At 39.7% G+C, this 14,852-nt stretch overlaps 1 pseudogene; it reads left to right on the forward strand.

Annotated features, from left to right (window-relative positions):
• Positions 1-831: 831 nt before the first annotated feature.
• LOC149204426 (SUMO-activating enzyme subunit 2 pseudogene) lies at positions 832-9,902 on the forward strand (annotated as a pseudogene).
• The last annotated feature ends 4,950 nt before the right edge of the window (positions 9,903-14,852 follow it).

Genomic DNA, 14,852 nt, shown 5'->3' on the forward strand with positions numbered 1-14,852 from the left:
CGCGCATTGTTCGGCAAACACAACTACTGGAGCTGGTACTTCATTGCCGCGACATTTTCTCATACCTTACCGGCCAGGAGTTGGGTGGCTATGCGCACCCCTTTATCCTTCATATTGCTAATGGCATAACCCCTCTTTTTCCTCTCGAGCTTAGATTTTTTCTTCATGGCTTCTGTGAGAGCCAAATCTCCGCTTTTTCCTGCTATCGTCATGGGGTCCTTTCCCTTACAGGGAAGCCGAGAAATTCTGTGGATGAGATCCGTCGTGATGGGAATAGGCTCCTCCAACCATAAGTACCCATCATGCACCAGGAAAAGCAGCTTCCTAATGATGAAAATGGCGATGGGCGCGCGGTGAAAGTGTGGTATCCATAGTAGATGAAGAAACCCGACCTTTTCCACACCGCGCAACCATTTCCGCGGTTGTAATGTGATCACCGGCCCCTCCATGTTCTGTTTCATTAGGCTCTCTGTCTCTAAGTGTGGGAACTTCTTGCTGTCCATGAGGTCCCAGTATTCAAATTTTAGGGTAGGAACATGTCCTAGGAGTGGACCCTCAAAGGTAATTCCATTGGGGAGGAGCGGAGTCTGGAGTGCACTCTTCGTTGCATCCAGATCCTTTGGTACCTTAGCTTTCCCCTTTCACGGAGGGACATACTCGGGTAATTTTGCTACAGAGAGCATTGGTTGGATGTCTACCTCCATGTCTTCTTCCTCTTCTACCTTAACAATCAGAGCCTGTAAGTCCTCCTCCTCTTCATCTAACTCAATGGTGATAGCCTTGCCCTTTTTCTCCATTGATAGCTTACTGAACCACGGATTCCTTAGGGACATGCGGACTGGTCCCGTTGTCTACTTATCTTTTTTCAGTCTCGGTATCCGAGGTGATTTCGGGATTTTTGGCACGACCCCAGTGTCTTTGGGAACATCATGTATCGTATGGGTTGGTGTGGCCTCGCCGGCGATTCCTTCTTCAAAGCCCAAACCTGCCCTGGTATCCGTCATCTTATCTATACTGTATGCGGTCTTTTGCGAACTTAGGGGCTCAAATATCGCTCGATGCTCAACACCCTGTGCTCTATTCAATCACTCAAGTCTTAAGTGAACAAGTGTTGTCTCTTGACTAGCCCTTAGAGTTTTATAACACTTTTTGAATTCAAATTCGACCATTCCCCCTAATTCCAGGCCATCAATGCTTTCTTGGCGGCAGATTTTCCAAAATCTTGCCAATAACTGTTGTCTTAAATGTCCATCGCCCGCTCCATTTGGCCTCAAAGAGGACATCTCATCATGAACAGTGACACCAACGGTCACTTCCTAGCCTACTCGCGTGGCAACGCATCCCTCCATGTGCGGGCGCGAACCTTGTGACATGTTGACTCTGCGCACACCTCCCTGATCACGCAGCTCCAAACTAGACTCTTTTATAGTCCTACGCTCCCTTTCAACTGCCTGGAGCACTGAGACTGTTCTTCCGACGGCTAGTCAGGTGGTCGTACCACCTATGCGAGGCTCCATCTCGCCTTCCAGTATAGTCCGCGGAAAATCCTCAATTTCCCTCGCGATAGTCGGTGCCGCACGCTCTATTGTATGCAGTGCATTCCCCTAGTTACTGTGTTGGGTGATATGTGGTCTTAGCCATGGCAGCAGACTAATCAATTCTTGGCGATAGTCTTCTAATTCATTGGTATAATCATCCGCACCTTGCCTTGCCATCCTTGGTTTATCGACGAGACATGCTCGCTTGATCTTGTTTTCTAGCCTCTTGACCTCTGCGTCCATCAAAATTCTTTTCTTTCTTAGTCGTACCCGGTCCCTTTCAAGTTCGCAAAGTCTACGGTTCCCTTGCTGAATGGCTTCCTGAAGTCTTATGTGTCCTGCTTTGTGTAGCTGTGTGATTTCTTTGTCCTGGGCTTCGCGCACTATCACACCTACGGGTGCTTTTATGTGTGGATTCCCCTTTGCATGCCCCTTAGAAATTATGGTCCCTACCCTGTTCCTCAACCTTAGAATTGTTTCCGTGGTTAGAGTTTTGCACATTGTCCTATAGGCCCATTGAACCGCTGGTACACGCAGGTCCCAGTCAATGCGTTTCACCTGGTGAACTCTATTCAGCACCTCGAACACCCTATCGAATGCTTCTCTGTGGATAATTGGTAGTGCGCGTCACCTTTCCTGCTGCTATGTTTTGTTCTGATTCTCTATTCTGGGGGTGGTGTGCACTTGTGCGGGCTACATGTCATATGTCTGTACCCATCGGGAAAGGTGGGCGCGCAAGTTGTTCTACCCCTGGTAACCGGCTCTCATCCTTAGTTGGGGTTTTCCAAATCATAGGCGCATCATCCTCTTGCATCCGCGCCAGTCCTCAAAACTCCCCTGATGTGTACCCAACCATCATACGGGAATTGCAAGCAGTGCCCATTTCAGAGCATTGAACCACTGTTGTTCTGGTACTACACTTTTAAATTCGTTCAGGAATTCATCCACCGCTATCAACCCATCATATGTAGGCGGATCCCTTGCCTCTGTGGTCACACAATGCAGTGATCTAACCATCATGTTGTAATTAAGCATTGTTACTTCGTGTAACCGATTCTGCCAGCGCTTTACTTCTTCGTCTAAATCCGAAGTGTAGGAGCTTTCGCGCTTCCACAACATCCTTCCATCTACAGTCGAGTTCACCCAATCCTGTTCTCACACGGTTATCTTGTAGATGCAATTGAGATCATCATCACTATCATCATCGCACATCGGTTCAGTGTATCGCGCTCCTTCGGCTGGATCTAGCTGTACTACGCGCAGTGACTTTTTTTCAAAGATCATTTTGCGCTTCTTCAGATTTATGACTCCATTCATATCAGTGGCCCAGTCTATTCCTAGTAGCGCGGGATAGGGATTGTTGTCATCGACAATCTCTATCACTTCAAAATTCACCTTTGCACTCACACCCTCAATATCCATCGTTACTCCTTGCAATCTTCCCATGGGCAAGATCTTTTGTTGGTTCGTCATTCGCAACTGAATAGGACCCCATTGTAGCGCGGGTCTTCCCATGCATTCCCATGTTTGTTTTGGCAGTAAATTCACGTCCGATCCGAGATCCAGGATTATCTGATCCATTTCATACTCGCTGATTTGTGCAGTCAACCTCATTTCCCTTCCTATGTGCAATGCATGCTTTCCAAGTTTCCGGACCACATGCAGTTCTCCTAACCCTGCGTACCTAGTAATAAGTTCCTATAGTTCTTTTACTGCTTTGCTGTCACTTAGCAGTTTCATGCATGTCTCCAGAAAGGTAGTGAGCATTGAAGGATCCATCCTTGGTTCTAGTTGATCCTTACTACCTAAAGTGGAGGCCTCCGTGAAGCTCTTCTTAGCTTCCATGAATGTCTCCTTCACGTGTTCTAAATCAAATTTAGGTTCCTTTGTAGGAGCCTTGCGAACCCACGCACTTTCTTCTGACTACTTACCTTTATCATCGCCAGTGGTCATACCACTCCTGAGCATCATGTTTACATTCGGGTCTTATTCGCACGGCTCAGACCTCATCATCTGTAAATTCTGAGTCGGAGGAGGCTAGAGAACCCCCTTTTCGCGCAGCCTTGCTATCAATGTAGGGCAGTCTTCTGCCTCATGATCAAACTGAGTACAATACAAACATGATGTCCTTGTCGAATTTGTACAATTGGGGGCGTAGTGCCCCGGCCCTCCGCAATTGTAAGAAATTAGTTGTCCGTGACCCCTTTCTGGTCCCATTCCACCTTGACCCCGTTCGCGCCCCTGGAATCTAGCGCACGCCATTCTTGTATTTGGGTCGAGGGCTCGTGTTTTGGTCTACACCCTGTAGGTAGTAGTTTGATCCATCATTAGTTCATAGCTTCTACAGGTGCATTCCTCATGGCCTATCGACCTGCAGAAATTACAAAACAATTGTTGGGTCGTCTGCGTATACTTATGCAATAGATGACAATTATCCGTAGTGTGTTTTCCTCCTATCTGACAGACTGCACACCATAATGTAGGCGCTGCGCTCGGTCCTACTTATGCCTCAATTCTTAATGGCATCGACCCTCCTCCTGCCATGTAATTCGCAAACATTGGACAATGGTCCTTGTCATGCCCCTGGCCTTTGCATTTTATGCACCATACCTCTTCGCGTACCTCTGGCAGCGGTGTCCTGTCTTGTTTCAAACTCTTCATCTCTAGACATAGATTTTGTAGTTGCATGTGGATTTTTTGGACTCCCATACCAGGGTCTTGTATAGGGGTCTCATGCAATCTCATTGCCATCTCCAAAGCTTCGGCCTGGGTGGAAATTTTTTGTTGTGACAACGTCGTCCTTAAATGCAGTGTTAGTGACGCTACAAACCATGCATGGTGTTGTCCATCTGCCAAAGTCATATTGGCTTATTGAATCATACACTTCAGTATTTGGTCCAGATCCCAGGGGGTCTCGCCTGGGAACATTGTGATCTCCTTAAACCCAATAATTGATTGTGTCTCCGATTTTGGCCTGCTAAATTCCCTGTTTAGCGCGGTCTGAATTTCTGCGATTCCTGCGTTTGGATGGTCATTAGAATTCTTGATGTACCATGTTAGTGCGAAATCCTGCAATGTGCTTACCAGCATAGCCTTCTTGATATTGTCATCCATGACACCTTGTGCTTCCCATACCACCCTTACCACGAACCAGAATTGGTCTGGATCTTCATTCCCTACTCCTCTGAATACCGGTAGTTTAATCACACTTGCCATATAGTACGACGGTGGTGGCAGAGGTGGTGTGGGTGGAGATGGAGGTGTGGGGGGTGAGATAGGTGGTGGTGTAGGTGGAGGTGGTAAGTGCGGAATCTTCTACCTTATCAGACTGACTGTGCTTCTCGGAGAAACCTTCGCGAGCCCTTCCTCACTTTCCCGCAAGGGTCAAATTAAGGGACTGGTTTCTAATTCTTCACTACCTCCGCTTCTGTAGGTATTTCCACTCCGCGTAGTCCCAAACATTAACTTATTTGCATAACCTGCTTTTCACACAATAGCATCTTAATCCACGTGTTCAAAGATTTAATATACTTACCTCGCGGTCCTTTGAGGAAGTGTCACTTTGCCTTACTATAGCTGACGGTCGTATCTGCCGTGAACTCAGTGATAAATCCTCCTATAATTTAGTTGAGCCAATGGTCCACAACTCGCGCGATCTTATCTCCTGATGCTTCTAGCCTGCGCACTAATTCTGAAGTCCACACGATTGGTTTGTCGACCCTACACCTTCCCTGACTGTCTTCTAGCTTCGCGATCCACTCATACAGCTCAGAAGGAAAGGATGCAAAGAAAATTTCATGGATTTCTGTATGCAAGTAGCGCTCCAACCACTATTCCTTAGATACTCACGGATTTCTGTTTTCCTGCACCGCGAACTCGTGAATTTTCTTGTCCAACCACCCTTCAATTTCTTTCTTTGTTGGATTCCTGTGGCACGACATCAGACATCCCTTATGCAGATCCCGGTCCCGGCAACAGAATGATTTGTTGGCTTGTATGGGCCTGACCGAGGTTCAGAAATAATTTAGCTAAACAAATCCCAGTACTACTAGCCCTTTCGGCAACAGTCTGCGGAGTGCGAACTGAGGTCTCACCTAAAGTAGTATGGGAGGGTGCTAGAACCAGGTTTCCACACCCTAGATATGTCTAGTGGATTTTTGGTGGTCCGCAGTTTGACCCTACGCGCACGTTGCTACGCGCACCTATCAGTACCTTGCAACCTTCTATGCTGCCTTCGTGCAGCCTTGATCGAGGCGTGATCCATGCTATTTCCTAATTTCCTTACTATTACCCCGATATTATCCGATTACTTACTTATCTGTATGTGCCCAATTATACTTAACAATGTTCAACATTCATGTAAGTGCACACGATAAACAAAATAGTATAATTGCATAAAAAATCATAGATACACATTATTTAGAATCGAACTTCTCTTTATTATTCTTCTTCTTAGGTTATAGACTTAACTTCGCCCTGCGCACTCATCTACAGGGGTCCGTGCACTCAGCTGTGGACTCTACTAGGCCTCTGCGCACTCAGCTATAGAGCCTCTTCCTACTACTACGACCCAGGACACTTAGACTTCTTCTCTACTCTCTATTACATCAATCCATCCATTCCTATCTCTTTTTATCTTTACAACTTAGAGCCTCACTCTATTTATACAATCCCATGGTCCGTGAACCATGGGTAGGCCGACATGACATTACATTACATTACAACACTTAGGGCGGACAACCCTATGACTCAATATACATTTCGTGCTCCATGACCGCAATTCGTGGAGTCTTACAACATATTGGACCAAAACTTGGGCTTTGAGCCCCAAAACATGTTTTGGGGGGATTCCATGCCCAACAATAAAACTTAGCACACTCCATGCTTAAAATGATGGAAACGGTTGGCATCCCTAACAACAATTTCTCGTTCTATAATTCTTGAAATGAACTTAATGGTGGTGTTGCAGTCACCATAGACACGAAGATTCTTGAAAATTCTAATTGGAATCCCACTGGGTGTGTTGATAATACCAAAATATGTCGCTAGCTTTTCATTGTGATAGCTCAGAAAATCATCTTATTATTCATCCTCCACATCATGAAAAATAAGGTTTGTGTCAGGCACATACCCTACCTTCTTAATATGCTTAGATAGTGTTTCCAACATTGCATAAATCTCTTCTACTTGTGGATGAGATCTATCTCCTACAATAAATGCATGCACCCTATTCTTTGCTTTAGTCCAGCTGCAACTTGGAATTTTTCTTATTCCCCTATCTTTCATCATTTTCCTGACTCTAGCAACATCATCCCATTTGCCAGATGAAGCATAGATGTTTGACATCAGCACATAATTTGCAGCATTGTGTGGTTCCAACTTAATACAATATCACACCTAATTCCCAACAAACCAACACACATCATCACATCATCTCACTGTGCAGAGATTGTTGGAAATGGGATAAAGGAGAGATGTTACATGTTATCTATTTATAGGCTTCAAGCTTCCCATTAATCACAATTTTAATGAAGCCTCGTTAGTCTAGATGAAATTATGATGAAACTATGTTGTTTGTCAAGTATATTTAAATTTTGGCCTAGACCCTCATCCTACTACCATATCCACTTAGTAGAAAATGAGAGGTAACTAAGGAAACAACAATGCATGCAAATTCTTTTATACTTTTGGCTTAGCTCATTTGTGAATAAATGACATTTATTTTTTCTAGCTTCATAAAACAATGACAACCTTGAGGTCCCTTTCTCTTCATTACATAATCTATTTGTGTGTTGCATTCAAGGTGTTTTTCATGTTTGTCCAAGCTTTGGCATCAACTCATTGGTAGAATGGTTGGCTTATAACTGTTGAGTATATTTTTTCAGTGGGTTCATTTAGACACCAATCTAGAAGGTCATGCCCCAATATCTCATTTTATTTTGCAAATATAAGAGTAGCAACATGAATAGTTTGTGAATCCATTACCACAGCTTCTTCACCCTGCGCAGGAAAGAGGAAAGGCAAGGTGAGTTTGTAGTGCCATATTAGAGGGGCAATTTTTTTTTCTTCTGAATTCTTTTAGTAGATACTATCAATGTTAGCTGGTACAAGTGGAACAACTATTCTAGGGATTGGTTTGGGGTAGAAAAATAATGCCCACGAAGTTAGAAACTGCAGTAATGATCCATTATGGCCATATAAATTATGTGTTTATTCTATTTTGGTTCATTGTTTATTTTGTAATGACTTCACCGACCCCTTTCTTTTGTTTGAATGTTTGAATGTATAAGCTAGATAAATGCCTACTTGTCTAATATGAATTTATTATTATTTTATTTTCCAGGTCTTCTAAGCATAGAGAATGGTGCAAAAGTTGAAGTTGTGCATTGAAGTGTCTTGTCGTCCAAATCCCGGTCAAGCCACTATGAAATATGTGCTTCATAATGCGACAAGAAATCATGTGTTGCATAGAAATATAGAAGTGCACGAGAGAACAACGAACAACGAAGGCTACTATATTTCCCTTGTTGAGGGGTTAAAGGAGGTGAAAAAATATGTTGTCAATGATATTACAGTTTTCAAAAACTCGCAACTCATATGCAATCAAATCAATGACATCTATGAAGTTCAAAAATAGAATTTAAAACCGCTTTACAAGGAAGCGGTAATGTGGATTTCTCAGTTTCAATCTTTTAGCATACATTACCATGCAAACATTCATAAAATTTCCATTGATATACTTTCCAGAGGAATGTCAATTGTATATGGAAGTGTTAGAGATGACATCGAATCACCATCTATTGCAAAAGAAGTCATTGATCATCATCAACATAGTTCCCAATATGTGAATGTGTTCTTGTGCTCATTTTCCTTGGGGCTATCATTGCATTGTTCTTTCACTAAAGAAGAACCCATTGATATGCTATTTTTCCCCAACCTGCAATGATTGGGGTCTTTTGTATGGGTGATAGGTTTATGGACAAATGTGTGGCATTCCATATATATGAACAAATGTAATATCTACATGGTTTGTGATATAATAGTTGAATGTTTTTGAGGTTATTTACACTCATTGTGCTTGTAAATATCACTATGGAAAATTTCATTAATTTCAAAATGAATTTTAAATGAATGGGTGGAGGTTAAAATCCAAGTCAGAAGAACTTACTGCAATTCACAGGTGCTTGTATTGTAATGCATGTCTGTTTATTTGTGTTGGATGTGCAGTCAAAAAAATTTAGAAGGAAAGAATGCAACGCATTGAGTTAAAGTTAAGTTTAGACTAAAACCTGTACAAATTTTCAGTAGATGTTCCACTTTGAATCATCTTGTTAATTATGTCATCACATGACTTTGACAACAAAAAAATATTTTGTGTTCTTTGTTTAACCAAATTAAAATTTGTCCCCAAGACAAGTTTACCAAATTCATGGCTCTTTTTTCCACCTAAGAAAGTATTAGATGAGGTGAAAAATTATATAATGATCCACTCAGATGAATGGTTTTGAGAAGTGGTTTTCTCTTCAAATTTAGTTTAGATGCCTTGTGAATATGTTGTATGTTAAGTAGCTTAGACTACAAATGCCATGTTTGAATTGTTTGTATTTGTGGTGGTAATGGTTGTCAGTTGCCACGTTTTTTTGAAAGAAGAAAACATGAGATGGGGAGTTTGACATTTGGCAAAGATGAGTAGTTAGCAGTGGAATTTTTTACTGCAACTGCTAATATTTGAGCTCCTTTTGGCATCCAAATGCATAGCTTGTTTGAAGTGAAAGACATTTCAGGCAACATTGTTCATGCAATAGCAACAACAAATGCAATCATTGCAGGTCTAATTGTACTTGAAACAACTAGTTGCTCAGAAATGATTCAAAGAACTATAGAATGATATATTATTTACAAAATCCATAAAGGAAGATGCTTCTGATGCTAGTAGAGCCATTTGAACCCAAAAAATCTTGTTATGTATGTTCAAGGACACATGTATTACTAGAGGTGAATACTCAATAAGAAAAACTGAAGGATATCATAGACAAATATTTCAAGACTAAATTGGGTGTCAATTCACCATTGATCATTCATGGTTCTACAATTCTTTTTGAGCCTGGTGATGAAATTGAGGAAGATGTTTCTGCACATTATGCATAAAACTTAGAGAAGACGTTAGCAAAATATCCATTTCCAATCACAAATGGTGTTATTTTGACAGTAGTGGACTACCATCAAGATTTATTGTGCAATATTAATATTAACCATAGAGATGAATTTCATGAATTTCATGCTGATGGTGGAGAAAAACTACTAATTGCAACTACAAAGATTAGCCATTGGACCAAAACCTTGAGACTAATCAATTTTCTTTGAAATTGAGCTCCCCAATCACAAATAAGAGGCTCACTTGAACCAGTAATAGAATTTGACGAACAAATTGTTAGTCACTAGGTAATTTGTGTGTCAAACATAAAATTTTTATTTGGTTAAAATGATGAAAATAAAATTCAAAATTACAGAAGCCCCCACATATAACAAATATTCCATATTTGAAATTCATGCCCTGTTGGGCCCTGGCCTTGTGGATCTCATTCATAGGATGCTCCTCATATATTCTATGTTTCGTGCCACTTCTCATGTGTATTTTAAGGGTTTGTTGTTATTTAACAAGATAATTTGCTAGCTTTTGCAATGCACTTTGAGTTTCATGATTGATCAATTCCTTCTGGTTTTTGTCTCCTTCTCTATTTAGTGGCCCATAATTCAGTAACCTAATACATATTTCAAGTTGCACTTCATTGCTCTTTAGTTGAGTGGATGCTTTTTCATACGACTAAATCTAAATACTCCACTTATTTATGATATTTGAATGAAGTCACATCTCAGATATATTTATCCATTTGGACAAGTTTAAATATTTTACATTTTTCGATTTTTTTTAGCAACTATCACTGGAATCTGGGTATATAATTGTTGCTGAAATTGCAATTATCTATTACTTAAATTTAATTTTTGAATTCATAATTGGATTCAATGCTCTGAAAAATCCCTCTTGTATTAAGATTGTGCAATCTCAACCACTGATATCTAGAATTTCAACAACTATTCTGAAATTTTGAACAGATTTTAGGTAAAATTGTTTGGAAAAATCTGCCAAAAAAGGTTTAAACTATTTACATTGAATTTATCATCCCTGAACACTAGTTAAATTATAAAATTGATATGCAACATGGGCACGCCTATCTACAAGGAGACCATTAGTGTTGAAGTGTGATGGCTTACTGTTAATGAGCCATCACTCTTCAACACCAATGGTCCCCTAGGAGCACCCATGTTCCACATCAAAACCTGCTCACTAGCTTTAATGAGCCATCACTCCTCGGCACTAATGGTCCCCTCGAGGCACCCATGTTGCATATCAAAATCTGCTCACTACCTTTGGCCATTTCACCACTTCAAGGAGGATATTCTCACATATTCAAAGGTTTCCAATGACATTCATTCCTGGACTTAACAGACTCATGTATAAAAGGTCCCCTATAACATGAAAAATCATCTAACTTATTAAATAGACAAGTCCATAAATGTACTCTTTGTTTCATAGGTTGATCCTCATATATTCCCCTTTTGGAGGAGATCTTTCCTACCCCCTTGAGAATGAAAGTGTCCAACCCTACACATTTTCCTTTCTACTACTTGGTCAAATAGATCTAAAGAAGTGGTTTCCCATATTTTACTCATTACAAGGGTTAAGAAATCAACAAAAAGAAAAATGCCTTGGGCTTGATAGCTAAATGATAGAGGAAGCATGGCATGGTCTGAACTTTTAAAACTAAACAATGACCCAGTCAATTAGAAGGATCATAAAATATAGAAAAAAAATTATGAAGCAGTGGAGGGGGATGCTCCATGGCAACTTTTATTCTGACACCATATTTAAAATATCCAACATTAGTGTCTTGCATTATCTCAAACCAAAAATATTTCTTTGTAAGAGAAATTGAGCCATGACTTGAGAGGTCACAATCCTTCAGGTCATTGCAAAATTTACGGTTGCATTTTTGTGCAATCCTTTTGCATTTACTATGACCTAGTCAAACTATCCAACCTTAATCTTTCTATCATAAAGAAGGCATTATGGACTCACCTGAAAGAGCCATTGTCAGTTTTGGCTCTACAACAGCTTGTAGAGAGAAGAAAACAGTGAAAATTCCTTTAAAATTTTGTCCAAAAGGTCTATCACAAACTTCAAAGTAATGATCATCCTGCTAATATTGAATTTATTAATTCTAGGTATATAGTTTACGCAATGTGTTCAAGGTAGGCACTATCGTTGGGTATCATGTTGGGAGAGTGACCCTTGACATATTCATAGGGAATTGGATTCGAGAGGTGTCATAAGCCACACCATTTTATCTTCCATGGAACATGAATTTTTTTCACCCTCAACAATGCAAACTTTGTTTTATGGTCAACCTATTTAAAGAGTTCAAAGAATTTGTGCTCATCAAGATTAACAACCAAAAACCATCCCAACTATTTTTCCATGTCAATTTTCTTAATGTCTGATTTCATTGTCAAAGAAAAGAGACCTAAATCCACAATGCCTGCTTATGATCCAAGCTAACCCAAAGGTGGTCATACTCACTCAAACCCATCCTACCCGCAAATCTCCACAAGTAACCAATGTAGATAAAGGTATGGAATAAAAAAAAATTGTACACATAGAGCCAATGTCAAATAAGACCAGCCATGTACATTTTTTTGTTTATGTTACTTGTATGAGCACTAAGAAATATCTAAATTATGTTGCAGTGTTTACTATTTAGTTTGTATTTTGTGTCTTTTATGACATGTCACATCATTTTCGTTAGGGATTATTTCAGAATGTTGTATGTTACATGGTAGAGATTGTGATGTTTATTTTGTGGTTTTCGAAAACCCTTGCACTTATGGGCTTCAAAGATGTCCATGTCATTGACATGGATACAATTAGAGTTAGAAATTTAAACAGGAAATTTATATTTCGTAAATGCCACGATGGGCAGTCAGAAGCTAGTGTGGCATGGGAGGATGTCTTAAAATTCAGACTTGATATGAAGATTGTTGGACACCATGCCAATGTCGAGGATCCTGAGTTTGTGTAGATATTTTTAAGTAGTTTAATGTCATACTAAATGGGTTGGAAAATCTGGATGCTAGCAGACATGTGAACAAGATTTGATTGGCTGCAGGCACCCCTCTGGTAGAAATTAGAAATGTTGGGTATTTAGGACAGGTCACTGTGCATGTTAAGGGTGAGACAAAGTGTTACGAGTTCCAACCAAATCCAACACCAAAAACATATCCAGTTTGTACAATCACAAGTACTCCATCAAGCCTACTCTAAATCCAAGCAGAAACTACTATTATGTATACATGAGATGGAGCACACATCATGCATCCATTTTAGTAGCCTTACTCCTAATGAAATTTCTTACATCATGGATGAAAAATCTATGTTACATTGCTATTTTTACTGAATCACTTTGCAATGATGTCTATGTCATGTTTAGTTGGTTAAATGGACATGCATGTAATTTCATTTTTCTCTTGGAATCTTGCTGTTATGGATTTATTGATATTATAAAGAAAATCTGGTTTATTTTTTATCAACCATGTAGGTCCATGAACCCAACACTCAACATTAAAAAAGGAGAAGAAATATCATGCAATAAGGGTAGTTATAAGACCCTAAAACGAAATTTGATTCTTGATTTAACACTTAAATCCCTAATGCGCCCTTGTGAATTTCTTTTGTCAAGGGCTCTTGGAGTGGCTACATGAGACATGGATGCAAAATTTCAGCCTTGTTCAAGAAGGATTATTTATAGGGAGCCATGAGAACAGTAACATCAATAATTGTACAAGGAAAAGAGCGTTGAGTGATTGTCTTCTTCATTGTGTATGTGGCATCTCATTTTATATAAGAAACAAATGGTTGTCAAACAATAGTGTGTATATGAATCATACCAGGAAAGTGTGGTTCAATTGCAACAATTTAAAGTGTTTGGGGCACATATATATGCCAAATCATTAACAATTTAGACATTTTGTCATGTCAAATTGTCATTATAAAAAAGTGTTGGAAATTACCCATTCAAGAAAGGGAAGACAAGCTCAAGATCAAATATACAAGTAATCAATTATTGGGCCACTGAAGCACTTTATCTATATATAAAATGATGAATTATGTGTACATACTTGCAACTTATCACAAGGTGGAACAATTTCAAGTTCTCCTAACCCTAGCTTCAGAAACCAATAAAAACCTAACAACCAACTCCTCCTAGCTACGAATCACAGCTAATGAAAGCTAGTCACTCCACCAAGAATCCTCAACAACCTAGCATCATCAACTGCAATGACATTCATGACATGAGTGTTGCTATGTGGGAGATTAAAGAAGAAGAAGTTGTAGTTTCTCTCGCAACTTGTTTGAGAAGTGTACAAGTTGGCTAAGATTTATGTCTTTTCCTCAGCCCTAGCAGTTTATTTTGTGTCTTGGTTCAATATGCAAACATTCAAACACCACATTAACAAGGAGAAGAACAACCATTGCACAATTTAAGATCAAATTAAGAGCAAACACATAGCAACAAACCTGGCAAATCACCAATTTGCATTTTGTCAATGAGCCAATCATAGTCAGATGGAAGGTGATCCATTGAAGAAGTTGTTGCAACTGTAAGATAACAATGTAGTTTCCATAAGAGGAAATAACATCATGTGAATTATTATAGGCATCAAATTATAAACTACATCAATTAGGAGTCCCATCAAATGAACCTTGATTGATGTGATAAATAGAGTGATGGTGGGTCTGTCTATGTGCTTCAAGTGAAAGAAAATATTGGGATGGTGCACCCCAGCAAACATTCAAACACTACATTAACAACAACAACAACAACACCAACCAGTGCACATAGTTAAGAGAAAACACATAGCAACAAAATGGGAAAATCACCAAATTGTGTTTTTTCAATGAGCCAATCATAGTCATATGGAGGGTGATCCATTGAATAAGATAGAACATGGTCCACCCCCACAAACATTCAAACACTACATTAACAACAACAACAAAAACCAGTGCACACAGCTAAGAGAAAACACATAGCAACAAAACTGAAAAATCACCAATTTGCATTTTTTCAATGAGCCAATCATAGTCAGATGGAGGATGATCCATTGAATCATATGTTCTATCTGTAAGATAACAATGCAATTCTGATAAGAGAAAATCATATCATGTGAAATAATACTCACATCAGAATACAAAATACA

Source organism: Pinus tabuliformis, chromosome 1_2 (assembly GCF_031772625.1).
Source record: "Pinus tabuliformis cultivar Carrire ecotype Pingquan chromosome 1_2, CPIR1, whole genome shotgun sequence".
NCBI classification, from domain to species: Eukaryota; Viridiplantae; Streptophyta; class Pinopsida; order Pinales; family Pinaceae; genus Pinus; species Pinus tabuliformis.